The 13968-nt window shown below is 44.1% G+C and overlaps 1 long non-coding RNA gene across 1 annotated transcript; it reads left to right on the top strand.

Moving 5' to 3' along the window:
* Positions 1 to 341: 341 nt before the first annotated feature.
* Positions 342 to 12460, top strand: LOC115619647. The gene is made up of 2 exons (XR_003995079.2): positions 342 to 1918; positions 12050 to 12460. It is a non-coding gene; the product is annotated as an uncharacterized LOC115619647 (long non-coding RNA).
* Positions 12461 to 13968: the final 1508 nt, after the last annotated feature.

The following is a 13968-nucleotide window of genomic DNA, read 5'->3' as shown; positions in this document are numbered from 1 at the left end:
ACCTGGGAGGCAGCCCCGGATTAGCGCGGCTCTCCGCTGCAATTCGCGGCTCCGCACAGGAGCTGCTGGGGCACGGCACTGCTTCGCTGGGCTGCCGCGACGTCTCTATTGTACTTTAAACAATCAAACCCCAAACCAAACCCCACGCCGCTCATGGGACTAGAGAATTAACAGCTATCTGGAAACGTGTTTATTGGGAAAGGGGGAAGCTTTCCCTGCCTGCAGAAAAAGTGACTGGAGAATTAAAAACGTGGGAGTTCGGGGTTTTGCTGTTGTTGTTTTGCTTTTTATTTCCCCCTGCGGTCTGCAAGTAAAGAAGCTCCCTTTTCCCGCAGCATGAATGGTGAAAGTATCTAAACAAACATCTCAATAACCCGCGTGGTGTAATTGTCATATTGTTAAGCATTTCCTCACTGACATACTCCACATTTAGCCTCTAATCTTCGAAGTGGATGTCAAAGCAGTTTCCGACATCTTTAGAGAGCACGTCCTGCAGGTAAGCAAAAATGTGAAGCTGGAGAAAGAGCTTGCTTTTGGGCTGAAAATGAGACTTTCAGGTTTGGCTTCGAGTGGCAGAAAGGCTAGAGTAGCAGGATTTACACTTGGCTGTGCAGTTTGGCATTATTATGACCTTGTTCAAACGCATTCTGGTGCCACGAGGAAGGTATAAAATTAGATTAAACCTCCCAACCACCCACCAAATCCCGTTCAGAGCCTCGGCTCTGGACTCTGGTGTGTTTAAATCACTGACACTTCAGAACAAAACTCTTTCACCCTTCACCTCTCTGGTGAGGATTTTTCTGTTTGGTTACACTAATAATTTAATTTCTATTTGCCCTTCCAAGTGGGCAAATCAGCCTCCTTCCAACACGGGTAGGGGCTGTTATTTTTAGCTCGTTCACTGGAACAAAATGTTCCAACACTCCCTGCTTTGAATCTCACTGCGGTTTGACTACTCTTTGATATTTAAGACAGTCGGTTTTCCTTGTCAAACTACCTGTTATAGGAAATGGCTCCCTTGGCCTGGCAAATCACTCTCAACAAAGTAGACAGGCGCATTTGCCTAAGTAAAGAAACGTTTCTAAAATGTTGCAGGGAAATACCCGAAATATTAAACTGGTAAATGTACTGTAGGTGCTACCTTTATGATGACCTTAACGGTGTGCCCAGCTATCAAAATAAGTAAGAAATTATCAAAATATAGCCATGCATTCTTGTCCTCTCGATAAATACATTTTGTCGACACTTGCTGAGCAGTTTTGGGGCGTCCCATATGCACTTCATAAACAGCACTAAAAATGCGGGTCCAAATCAAATATAATTTTAATAGCCCTTCTTCCCCTTACCTGCTGCAGTTCTGCAGCTACTGTTTCTGTAACAGAGTACTTTAAAGTACGTTTAAATGTTGTCGTCGTCGTCCCCTCTTCCACTACGTTGTCCGGGAGCTTCCAGCTGATACTATTACCGTGTCCATTTAAAAAACGTGTCTCCCTGTGTTTAGCTACAAGCTGTCCAACATCAATACAAGTAGCACTATGAAGGAACACAACAAAATAGGTGTGAAGGGAAAGGGGGAAATCCACTTTTGCCAAGCGATGTCCCAAAGAGTGAATGACATTAATTCAGACTTCAAAAAGCTAGCGCCCTTGAGATTCTGATGCCATACGCATTTATAAGTATGCATAGGTACAGTCTGGGGTGAAGAAATAGTAACAGGAGTTTTAAACTTCATGGCTGTAGATTTGGAAAGTTCTCATAACACTGGCGCCTGGACACCTGCACACATTAGCAAAAACACTGCATAGAATTAAGTGCCTGATCACTGCGGTCTTCTTCACAGGGTTTTCTGTTACCTCCAAGAGCGTCTTCATGTACAAAGCCCTCCGTGGCCAGTGGCCAGCGACTTAAATGAAGTCAAGTGAGTAAAATAAGTGCAAACTAGTCTCCTCTGCACAGAGGGGTTGAAATGTGTGTAAGGGAAGTGTGTAGAAAAGATGAAAATCCGAGTTTCGCAGCTCCAAATCATTACATCCTCAGCAACAGAACATGATCATTACCCACGAAAGGGAAAAAATCCTCCTCCTATAGTGATTATTGTTATGGCAGGCAGCAATAACCGCTTTGTTGTGAAAATAGTGTTTGTTATGAAAAAACAGAGTGAGCAGCCATCCAGATAAACATTCCCTGCGCCTAACAAGGCTACCGTCTCCGTGATGTTTTGTGTGCTGCTAACCCCCGTCCTTTTTAATCATTATTGTATTTTCTTTCTTTTTTTTTCTTTGTAATTATGCACATTGTTTCCCACTTACCCTAATTGCAGCAGTAACGGCTCGAAATTATGTGGAGAAATAAACGAAACTGTTTGGGATTTTTTTTCCCTGTGGGTTTTTTTTTGGGGGGTGGAGGTGGGGGGATGTGTTTCGCTGTATGTGCTCATCGATAAATTCAGTACCTATTTTTTCTGTGCGGTAACCTCTCCGTATGATTATATCGACCCCACTCGAACATTAGAGCCTCTAATCGGTCTGTATTTGTAATGTACCTGAGTTGCCTTTTCCTGGTTCTTGGAGGATAGTGATAAACTCTCTTTGACAAGCAGGGGAAACCTATAAAACCGGAGAGCGATACTGACATTGTTCGTCAAGTTAGGCGCTTTTTCTGTGTGTTGCCCTTTCTCTCCCTGTTACAAGGTCCAGCCGGGACTGTGCATTTGAAACAAGCGGGCTCCGCGAGTGTGCGGGGCAGACCTCGAGGGCCCGGGTGCATCCGGGGAGGCCGAGAGCTCAGGGCGTGCCGCTCATGCTGCTTCCGCGCTTCGCGCCGCCGGCTCCACCACCGTGGAAGCTCCTATGCGAACCGCGGGCTGCGGCGCTTGGCCACAGGATCAGTTAAAACGCAGGCGGCGGGCAGCAGAGCATTCCTCGCACATGCGTTCCGGGCCTCAAAGAGTAATAAAGCCTCTGTAAAGAGGCTAAATATGAAGTCAGGATGCCGCAAACACAGCGCAAGGCGCAGCTCGGCTTGGCGGGGACCGGGCGACGTGCGGCTTTTGTTCACCACGGATGCGCTCGGGAAGCTTCGCTTGTGTTGCCGGAGTAGGAGATTGGGGAGGCGACCGGGCTTTGCCAAGGCGAGACTCCCGCGCCCCCTCGCACATCTCTCCGCTTGCAGAGCACGGGGAATCCTACCCCAGACCCCCGAGGGGTTAGGTTGGCTGCATTTCTGCTCTTGCCGTGGCCGACCTGCACCTGCTCAGGCCGTGCCCGCCGCCTCCCGCGGCCCCCGGGCACCACGGGCACCCCAGGGCGGCGCCCGGCGCAGCGTCCCCTACCCTTTACCGACAGCTCCGTGACTTTGACTCAGTTATTCCCAAACGCAGGCAGATTTGAACACCCCTCTGAGGGCTGCCCCGGGGTGCCGCACGGCACCCCTCCTCGCCTCCACCCCAAAACCCAGCAGCCGTCTTCGCTGCCCCTCACACCGCTGTGACCGCCGATCCGGCCTCGGCATGGCTTATTTTTAAGTCTCCGGAGGCTTTTACCCTCTTCGGGGAAAAGTGGCTCAATTGGGTCAGAGTCCCTGTCTCCCGCCGCAGCCCCGCCGAGCCGCCCGAAGCCCGGGCGCGGCACATGCGCGGCCGCGCAGCGCAGCGCGGCACCCGCGCGCCCCCTGGCGCCGCCCGCGGCCGGTGTGGGGCTCGGCCCCCAGCCGTGAGGCGCGGCCGCCGGCGGTGGAGCTGCCCGCCCCGCTGGCGTGCCCCGCTCCTGCGGCCTCAGGCCCAGCTTACCCCGACCCTCCCGGCCGCAGCACCTGCCCAGGGGAGCTGCGCGGTGGCTCTGGTCGGGTCGCGTCTCTGCTCCGTCCCTCAGCCCTCCCGTGCTCCCCCTCGCTTCCCTCTGGGGCAAGGAGACCCTCTCTGATGCCGGAGGAGGACCGGGGCACCCCTCTGCACCCCAGCCGCCTCCACGTGTGGTTCAGTGGTGACAACCAGCTGGCTCTCTCCCACTGTCAGCATCTCCCTGCGCTGACCTTCACATGCCTGACCCTGGCCCGTGAGACTCATCCTCTGCCCCAAGATTTTCGTTCCACAGGACATACTGCCTGCTCACCACAGTACATGAGTGAAGGCAAGCAAAGATGGCTTCGTCTACCTGCACACAACCTCCCCTGGAGGTGAAGGAACCATTAGTCTCATGTTGCAGAAGGGCAGCAAAGGTAAAAGGAGCCAACTACGCTCATGTGCCCTGTCTGAAAGTAGTGCACAATAGTGTTTACAGATGCAAATTTGTATTAAGGCTCTAGAATTCACCTTAGTTCTTCATTTACTGAGGTGCAGTGAGTACTTAAAACTGTTTACAGGTATCGCTGCATGCTTCTTCTTCATTAAGCAATCTGAAAAATAACATTCTATGGAATCATCCTGGCAGGTTTACCAGCAAGCTTGATGCCTGCAGAGATGCATATGCACAGCTTTTCCACAGAGCTGTCAGTTTCCTGCAGTCTAAGCTTTGTGCCACGAGCTGCCGAAAGCTTTGTGCCGTGTGCTACCGAAAGCCATCTCGTTGTGAACAGGTACCATTGCCTGATGAAGACTTTTTACACCTGCCCTCCCACTTCTTAACCAGCTCAAATCTAACATAAATCATCTGTTTATAAGTCATCTCTTACTATCCACCTCAGCTATGCAACCAAATCTCCAAAGGCAGCCAGGTTGCCAGTGTCATCCCATTTTATGAAACAGAGAAGCGAACACCAGGATGCCATTGCCTCCACGATGGGCAGAGTGTGCACCTCCTGACCTCTGCTTTGCTTTAGGCAGATGAGGTTGGCAGAGCTGCGCAACTGGCTGAAATGGAGCATCAGGTCCTACCTTAGTCATGAAAGGAACAAGTTCTTCACTTGTTTCAGAATAGCAGAAATTTAGACTGAGGTTTAAACAAAGTCTTTTGGATGTAAGTATGACCAAAATAAAGAGACATCTTCAAGAATAAGAGAAAATAAGACCAAACAGGGAATGATGACGCACCTAGATTTATTCTGTCTTGAAAGGAAGGTTGAGGAGAGCCACAATAGAGTTCAAGCGGAGCTCTGAAGGTGACGGGGAGAGCAGAGGGGGGATGACATTTTTTCAAATCTTGCCGTTTGAATATGTCCATCCCTAACGTTTCCAGACAGAGAAGCTGTCTGGGAATTTGTCCTGCACCTCAGGGAACTGAAGCACATATGGCATGTTTGGAAATGACAGGTGGGGCAAAGGTGGCTCTTAGGATGCCTGTTGTTAGAGAAGCCAGGTTAGGTTTTGGTGTACTTTATCAGATCTGGAGGCCACCCCATGTTACAGTAGTCCTCCTAGTGCTACTTATGGCCACAGTATACCTTACGCTTTTTATGTCAACTTCCTTCCCCACGTGACCCGTGCATGCGGAAGGACACCTCTTGTCCGCTGGTGGCTGTTGAATACGCAGGAAGCAATACCAAGTGTGAATGAAGATCTCTCCCAGAGCAAGCCAGACAAGCCCAGGCACCACACAGGCTGTCACCTCTTCACAAAGACAAGTTCCTCAGAGTAGAGAATAGCTGCAGGGAGTGCCATGTGAGCAGGAAGGCTTTGAAAGGGTTACTCAAGTTTTAGTCCTATGCACAAGGCTCCACCCAGTCTGGTAATGGGGGGATGTTTAGCGCATATTTCTGAGCTTAACTCACTGTATCTTAACATTACCCCTGGGATGAAATATACCCTCTTTTATGAGCTCAGGAGTGGTAAAATAAGAACTTTGGTGAAGTATGCAGAGGTCATCTTAATTCATGAAAATGAAACGGGTTCCCTCCAAGAATGATTTACTGTGTTTTCTTACCATATATTTGGACTGCCATTATTTTCTATGCTTAATCTTTTACAGGGCTTTTATGATTTTGTTAAATGGGAGTTCATCTATAGTGAATGTTTTCCTGCTCCCTTCCCTGGTGAAGGCCCTAATATGCGAAGTCAATTTTCGTTTATATTTTCCACTTTGCAGTCCACCTCTCAGAAAGCTTTTAGATTCTGAAGAAAAAGAACCTTTCCTACAATGGTAACCCAGGGACCAAAAGTAAGGAAAACAGCAATGTAGCTTGCTTCCATGTTTAGGGGACTCTTTGTGAAGCCTATTTAGAGAAAACCACATGGCAATCCTGAAGAGCATATCATCTATGCTCTTCAGGATATATCATCACCTAGTCTGGGTGTTATCAGTTGAATTTCTTTAGATCCTCTTCATATCCACATCCAAGGACACTGATTTACAAATAAAATGATGTGACAGTGTAGCCTTCAATTCTGTCTATCTTTGAACACTGAATCAGGTTTACTATCTCAATGTCCTTGCAACGGAACAGAATGTGAGGCTACCTACATGCTTCTCAAGGCCTAATCTGCTGCTGCCAATAAATGAATCCTTCATGCCTGAAAGGGATAGATGCAGAATTCATGGGGAATTCAGGGTGAAGATCTGCACCACACCTTGATAAAAATATACTAGTTGTATAATTGACCTGTATGTGAAGTTTAAGAGCAAGGAGCCACAGCAAGTTCTGCTGATGGTGAGCTGAATCTGTGCTTGCCAGAGGCTTTCTAGCTCAGCCCTAGGACAAAGAAAGGACCTTTGTTATTAAAAAATTCCCTGTATAATTCCTGAAAAGGCAGCCAGAATTAGGAGGTAACTGGTCCTTTATTTCAGAGGCAAGCTCTGCTGAACAGCTGATACTGAGCAGGAGGGGATCATTCAAACATCTGTCTTTGTAGCAGAATTGGAAGCTTCTGAGATAATTCCCCATAACCGCAGTTTTAAAGAAAAATATACAGGCTGATTTTAGGGCAAGCATGATTTAAAAAAATAACATTTTAATTCTTTGACTGTGTGAGATTTTTCACTAAAAAACCAGAGCCTAAACTGCCAGCCATTTCTTTGTCATTTATTCTCATCTGTTAGGTATGTAAGTAGTAAAAGTGCTACTCTTTTTCTTTTTTTTTTTTTTTTGTTTTTTTAATTTCAGTAAAAGGGTATAAAGATTGATGCATCACCATTTTTTTCATTAAGGGGAGGAAATGAGCAATGAATATAGATGAGGGATACATTCATGGCAGTTTGCTGTCATTTCACACAATTGCAGAAGTGTACGTAAAATGGAAAATAAGGGCCAATAAAGGCAATTTTCTAAGTCCTTTTAGCTGTCAAGTGGAATCACAATATATGGTTAGTTGGGAATCTTCAAGATGTCACACTTAATTCTACTGGACTTCAATTTTAACTTGCCATCAGAACAAAACCTCAAATTGTGATCAGAAGCAGCTTATTACATCTTCTATGTGACTCTGACTCACACATTGACCAAACTGTAGAGAAAGAATTCACCCTTGCGTATAGATGATGATCCCACTTGGATGCTCTATACCTAAGAATTCTTCACAATTTACTAATAAGAAACGGGCAATGAGAGGAAATGATCTTCATCTGTTTCTTTCACTCATAAAGCCCAAAACAGACAGTGTTAGAGCAGTTGCATACCCTTGCACCTTCTTCAGCTAACTCCTCTTGCACAGTCCTCAACTAGCGAGCCGTTAAAGAAAAGAAATATGTGGGGAGAGAAACTTTTATATCTTAGGTATCAGTGAAAGAAAGGCTTGTAGTAAATACAGGGGGGGAAGCATAGGAAAACAGTAGAATTTGTAGTTAGAAGAGTAAAGGGAAAACAGAGGAAAAGGGCTCCTACTGAGTCTTCTCTCTCCAGACATTCATGATCAAAGCCCACCACTGCCATTAGGCAATCAATCTGCAGTTGCATACATAAAACTTTGGCAGTGTATAGTCTCCACTGCTTTCAACAGAGGCTTTAGACATCTGAAACTGGGCACCCTCCCAAAATTTAGATCCAGTTGCACTATACATTCCGGAAAAGACAGCACCAAATCGGAGGCCCTCTTTTACCCATGTTATTTTCAAGCTGCAGTATATGAAAAGTTGTGCTGCAACCCCCCTATTTAACCTTCTGTGTTGGCTATGTTTGTATCCTCCAGCTTCATGAAATGGCACACACTGCTAGTATGCAATTACTGCCTAAATGCGTTGTTGTTTTAGGAGAGATTACTGAAAATGTGTGCCTGTCCTTCCTGACTAATTCCTTCCAGGATCATTCAATCATCTACAGACTTTTTTATTTTGTAAATAGAAATCTACATTGGCATACCATTTTGTAAGTGTAATGCAACTTGTTTTGTAAGATGAGTGACCCTGAATCTCCTGATTTGTCTTGCCTTTCAGCTTTTAAACCTCTGTGTCTTTTGTGCTGGGACATTCTCCTGCTCTTGATTCAAAACTGGTCCTAGCAACAAGCCAAAGGTTTAGCAGCTTCCTATTCTCACTCACACCACAGTCAGAGGTTTTTCAAACAGCTGCACTGGATTTCCTTGCAGAGAGATGAATTCAAAGGAATTCTGCAGTCATAATTGAAGCACAGAGGGCAGCCTCAGTTACTTAATTCTAATCTATTTACGCTATCTCTAGATGCTTCTGTCTTCCTCTGATTAAACACCTCTTTAGAGATAACTTCATCTCAGTGTATCTGAAGAGTACAGAGGCTGCCCTACGTTTACTAGATTTTACAATTCCAGAATACTCCATTTCTTAATACTCTATCTTTCATTCCATTATCAGGAAAAAGTGCAGTAGCTACAGATACACAGGACATTCTCTGAACAAATCCGTATCCACATCAATGCCCTGTGGAATGTGCAGCCTCTGGTGAAGTTCTACAGGACAAATCCTTCCACAAGAAAAAGTCAGAGACCAAACACTACTTCATAGGATACACATAGAAGTGTGGTGAGATCCAGAGCATACTCATGAAATCATCTGTGTATTTATGATAAGAAGCTCACTCCCTCTTGGATAACCTCATGATAGCTTTTGTTGAACCTTTGGCAGCTTAAAAGCCATCTTGCTTTCCAGTGTCTGGGCCTTCTTCCTTTCTCTTTTCTTTTCTTCTCTCTTCCCCGTACAAGGGCCCCCTCTCTTCACTCAGCTCCCACTCTCCCTCTTAAAACACATTCTTTCTGTGCTTGTCTGCACAACAGCACAAGGCCCAGGCTGTGCTACTAAAAGCCAGGAATAATGCCCCAGTCTCTCTGAGTGATTGATGCACTAGCCATGGAGAATACTCTGCCTTGGTCAGAGGGTTTCACAAAACCATGAATGTTAAGATATCTGCTGATCTGCTTTTTACTTTCACTGTCATTTAAATGGAAGAATTTGGTGAATGTTTCTTGACTATATGGTTTTCCTTCTTGCTGTTGAGAAGCTGAATTTCAAGATTTCAAGGTGGATCCAGATAAGAAATCATACACACAGAGATGTATGTTACACAAAGGTCTATATTTACTATTTAAAAGAATTAAAACTTTGGGAAAATATTTTTCTTGAACAGATCTACAAAGCATGTAGTTCATGAAGTGCTGCCTCTTCTAATTAAACACACACCTGGTCTTACTTTGACTAGTATACCAAGAGAGCTCCAAGAAGCTGGCATTTCCTTTCCTAAGCCCTTGGCCTCTTTTGCCAAGGCTAGACATTACACAAGTACCTTCCCTGTATATCCAAAGACTAGAACACAGCCCAGGATGTGGATACTTGCCCATCTTGAGTGAGTGGAGACATACTGTTTCACCTTATGCCTGAGCCTGCACCTGAGGCATGCAGACATCTGTTACAAGACAAGCTCTGAAGTGTTAAGAGATTTCAGTTTTACTGTGATCTTAATAACTGAGAGCAGTTCTAGCCTTTAGTGTTACAGGGGATGTTCCTGTTTCCATCAAGTCAACATCTGAATTCTCATAAACTTCAGCATCAAATGGGAATATTCACAGAGCACCTATCAGGGCAAACAGATATGGTAAAAGCCAGAGAATTGTCAATGCCTACACCTAAAAGCTTGATCCAAACATCCTGAGATGCTGGCAGTTCAGATCTGAATCCAAGCTGTGCAGTTCAGGAAAAGGTTTATTGATAACCCTTTAAGAAATTAGCTTGCTGTTTTTCTCCATTTATGCTTTTGTATAAGGAAAGCCTAACCCTTAGGACATTGATATGTTTCCAAAATGCCAGGCAAACTCTCAGAGCACAGCTGGCTTTCAGTCAAAAACTATCCTGGGCAAGCTGGAATTTGGAAGAAAATAAGGTAATTGCTATATTAATTTATATAGATAATTAAACAATCTAGTTAATTTATAGTTTCTAATTATATGCTGCTATATGTTATTTTTCTGTATCGCTAAGTCTCATGAGTAAAATCAGAACTGAAATGACTCTGTAAAGCTCACAAGGGTTTGCCAAGATTCAACTAAATGTTGCCATCTACTGTTAGAACAATAATTAAAAAAACATAAATGGGTAAAACTAGCACTGTAATTGTGGAAGAACTCAGTGGATATTTGTGTCCTATTGTGCTAATGCACAAGGGATTTTTCTTTGAATGCACAGGCAATAATATGTCCGTAAATCCTTCTGTATGTCAGGGAGAGAATAGAGTTCATTGTTTGCAAGATCTCATTATGATTACTTTTCAGCTTCTAAAAATGTTGTAATAGTTTCCAGATCCAGCATTTATGCTATTCAGTATGTTCAGAGAAAATGAGCTCCATTGAAAAGCTTGTTCTAAATGCTCCTCATCTATGATTTTTTTGACTGAGCACACAGAAAAGTGATAGTAACATGCATAGTAGATTTCTAAACATTTACTTCTCCAGTATTAGAAGTTAAAAACATCCCCTCACCTTTACTGACAAATGCATAAGTGGTCAGTGCATGGGGTGGCTTTACATCAAGATCAGGCATGAATATTCAGATAAGGAGATAGATACCTATCTGTTACAGACCTCCTGTTCTGACAGTAGAAAAACTACTGTCAGTCTTTTACTGTATGTACAGCAGAAACAGAATTTAAAACAGGTTAAAAATCTCAAAGAGGAGGCTGTCCCTGAAGCTCCAAAAATGAAGGTAACACTCGTTTCCATAGATGATAGTGGTGCAGGAGGTGCATTTCAAGCAATTACGGGATGTCTGGATTCCTGTTATGTGTGCCTTAGCTGGCATACTACACTTATTTCTCCATATCCTATATTTGCTCATTGAAAGGAATTTTCTACATCAGATTTTTGGTGGGGAAATATAGTAAAATATATTCACCTAACAATGCCTAGTATGTTTCAGACAGAACTTCTCATAACTTTGAAAAATTCTCTGCTCATGTGTTGTTTTATTACATTCTCAAACAAAGATCCTTAGTTGCCTGTCACAGGCACAAGCTGTGAAAAGGTTGGAGGCTAGCTGTACTACCTAGAAAAGAAGAAATCTGAATATAGAAGCAAAAAGCACACATAGTATCATATGCAGTGCCACCTACAGCTGGAACTGTGAATTATAAATGATTTTTCGGTGGGGCTATAGAGACTTAAGTGTTGCAGCAGATGGAGCAGCATTGTAGAATGGCTCTTGATCAGCGTTGTGGCACAGAAGATGATAACACTAGAGGCAATATCAGCCATATTTATTGTTTCATAGTTTTTTTGAATTCTGACAAGTTATGTTTCTTTGATGTACAGGAATATGAAATTTTTATCATGTAAGATTTGGTTCAGCAGACAAGTGCAGTTGATGTGAGGTGCAGTGTAGAATGGATTGAGGGACACTGAGCAGTAAACCTGGATCTTGGAGCTGTATACTGAAGAATTTATTTGTCCTTCGTGTGTTATCAGCATGAAAGCAAGAATGAGTCAGCAAAAAACAGTATCAGAAATAATATACAGATGTCTTTGTTAGGAGTTATGCAACAGGCCAAAGTTCCAAGAATTTTTTGAGGTACAAAAAGGATGGTGTTAGGAAAGCTGAAACTCTGTGGGGGTTGAAATTGTCAAGGGACATGAAAAGCAGCAATAAGGGCTTCTATGGAAAAAGCTAAGACATCCAGTGACTTCTTTGCCTTGATTTTTACTTGTTGTGTTTGTCTTCATGTCTCCTAGGTCCCTACTGTGTCCTAAGTAAGACTACTATCAATGCCTTGGGAAAGCAAGGAGGGTCAAGGAGGATTGAGCTAAGGAGTACTTAAGCAAGTGGGACATACACAAGTCCATGGGGCCAGACAGAATGCATCTCAGAATGTTGTGGGAGCTGGCTGGTGTCCCTGTGAGACATTCTGTACCATATTCAAAGCGTCATGGTGTTTTGGAGAGGTTTCTGATGACTTGAAGCAGGTAAAGGACACACAGCCTTGTTCATAAAAGGCAAGAAGGTGGGTCTAGGGAACATCAGGCCGGTCAGCCCCACCTCGTTCTCTGGTAAGATTATGATGCGAAGCCTCCTGGAAGCCATGTCTATGTGAATGAAGGAGAATAAAGTGATTTGGGGCATGGATTCAGCAAGGGCAAATCATACCTCACCAACTGGATTGCCTTCTGTAACATCCCATGTAGGCAAAAGGAGAGCAGTGAATACTGTTTATCTGAGCTTAGTAAGGCCTTCAGAACAATCTCTTGTAGCACATTTATAGCCAGACTGATGAGATACAGACAGTACAGCCAAACTATATAGCAGATGGAAAACTTTCTGGACTGCTAGGCTCATAGGGCAGTCATCGGCATTATGAAACCTGTTGCTGGAAACCTGCGGCATTGTGCAGATACCAGTCTGGAGCTAGAAGTGCTTAAAGCAATCTTTCGCTTGCAAATGTTTTGATTATCAAACTTTTGATTGTGAATAAACAGCAATATTTTCTCTCTTCCAGACTCCTAAGAAACTGAATCCAAGTATATGCTGAAATTTGTTACACTGTTTGTTTTCCAGAAATGTTATTCTCTTGTTTGAGTTCGCTTTTTAGGTTAGAATTGTCAATTTATTGAGAGAAAGGCTGATTGTAGCATGCTAATTCTAGATCTGGCAGAGGAAGCATCTCACTACACATGAGAAGTGCCTACTTCCAAAGATTTTCACTTCACCATCCTCTACTGCAGCTTTCCTAAACTCAAGCTGTTCGGGAAGATGTCCTGCATTTACTCTAGTGCCTTTCCAGTAGTGGTAGTAAGAATTGCTTTAGAGTTAAAAACCCCAACTTTGATTTACCTAATTCTGGACATAGGTTGCCTGGTGGCTGCCACAAAAAAACTCCAATAGCAAATACGACATTTTTTTTCACTAGGACTTCTATCATCTAATGCTGTCAGAGAAAACATTTCCCCTAAAAGTACTGTTGAAATATCTGGCTTCAGCATGTCCATAGAGTTGCTGCTCTGACACATTGAAAGGCATGTCCTGTTCGCAGGTGAACTGTGCTCTTTCTCTGCAGGAGCAAACACATCTAGGATAGTTTCATCTTAACCAGAGCAGAGATACAACATGAATGAGGAAGCAGTGGCCAGTTCAGTCTTGCCCATGCAGGAGAAGGCTCAGTGAGGATCTTATCAATGTATATAAATATCAGAAAGGAGGGTGTAAAGAAGATGCAGCCAGCCTCTTTCCAGTGGTGGCCAGTGACAGGACAGAGGCAATGGGCACAAACTGAAACACGGTATGTTACCTCTGAACATTAGGAAACACCTTTTCACAGTGAGTGTGACTGAGCACTGGCACAGGTTGTCCAGAGAGCTTGCGAAACCTCCATCCTTGGAAATACTCAGAATCTGTCTGGACAGTCCTTGGCAACCTGCTCCTGGTATCCCTGCTTGATCAAAGGGGTTGGATCGGATGACCTCCAGAGGTCCCTTGCAACCTCAACTGTTCTGTGATTACGTGATTTTGAGCATTTTTTTCCCATAGGAAATTGAGGCGTAGCCTTCTAATTCCATTTCGTCTAAGAATAGGCCTTTTCTATGGTATTAGCGACATTGAATACAAAGAAGCAGAAGGTAATATGCAGATCTAACATGTATCTATGCCAAAGCACACA

This window comes from Strigops habroptila, chromosome Z (assembly GCF_004027225.2).
Source record: "Strigops habroptila isolate Jane chromosome Z, bStrHab1.2.pri, whole genome shotgun sequence".
Taxonomy (NCBI): Eukaryota; Metazoa; Chordata; class Aves; order Psittaciformes; family Psittacidae; genus Strigops; species Strigops habroptila.
The sequence above is the reverse complement of the archived record's forward strand: the minus strand, read 5'-3'. Positions and strand labels throughout refer to the sequence as shown.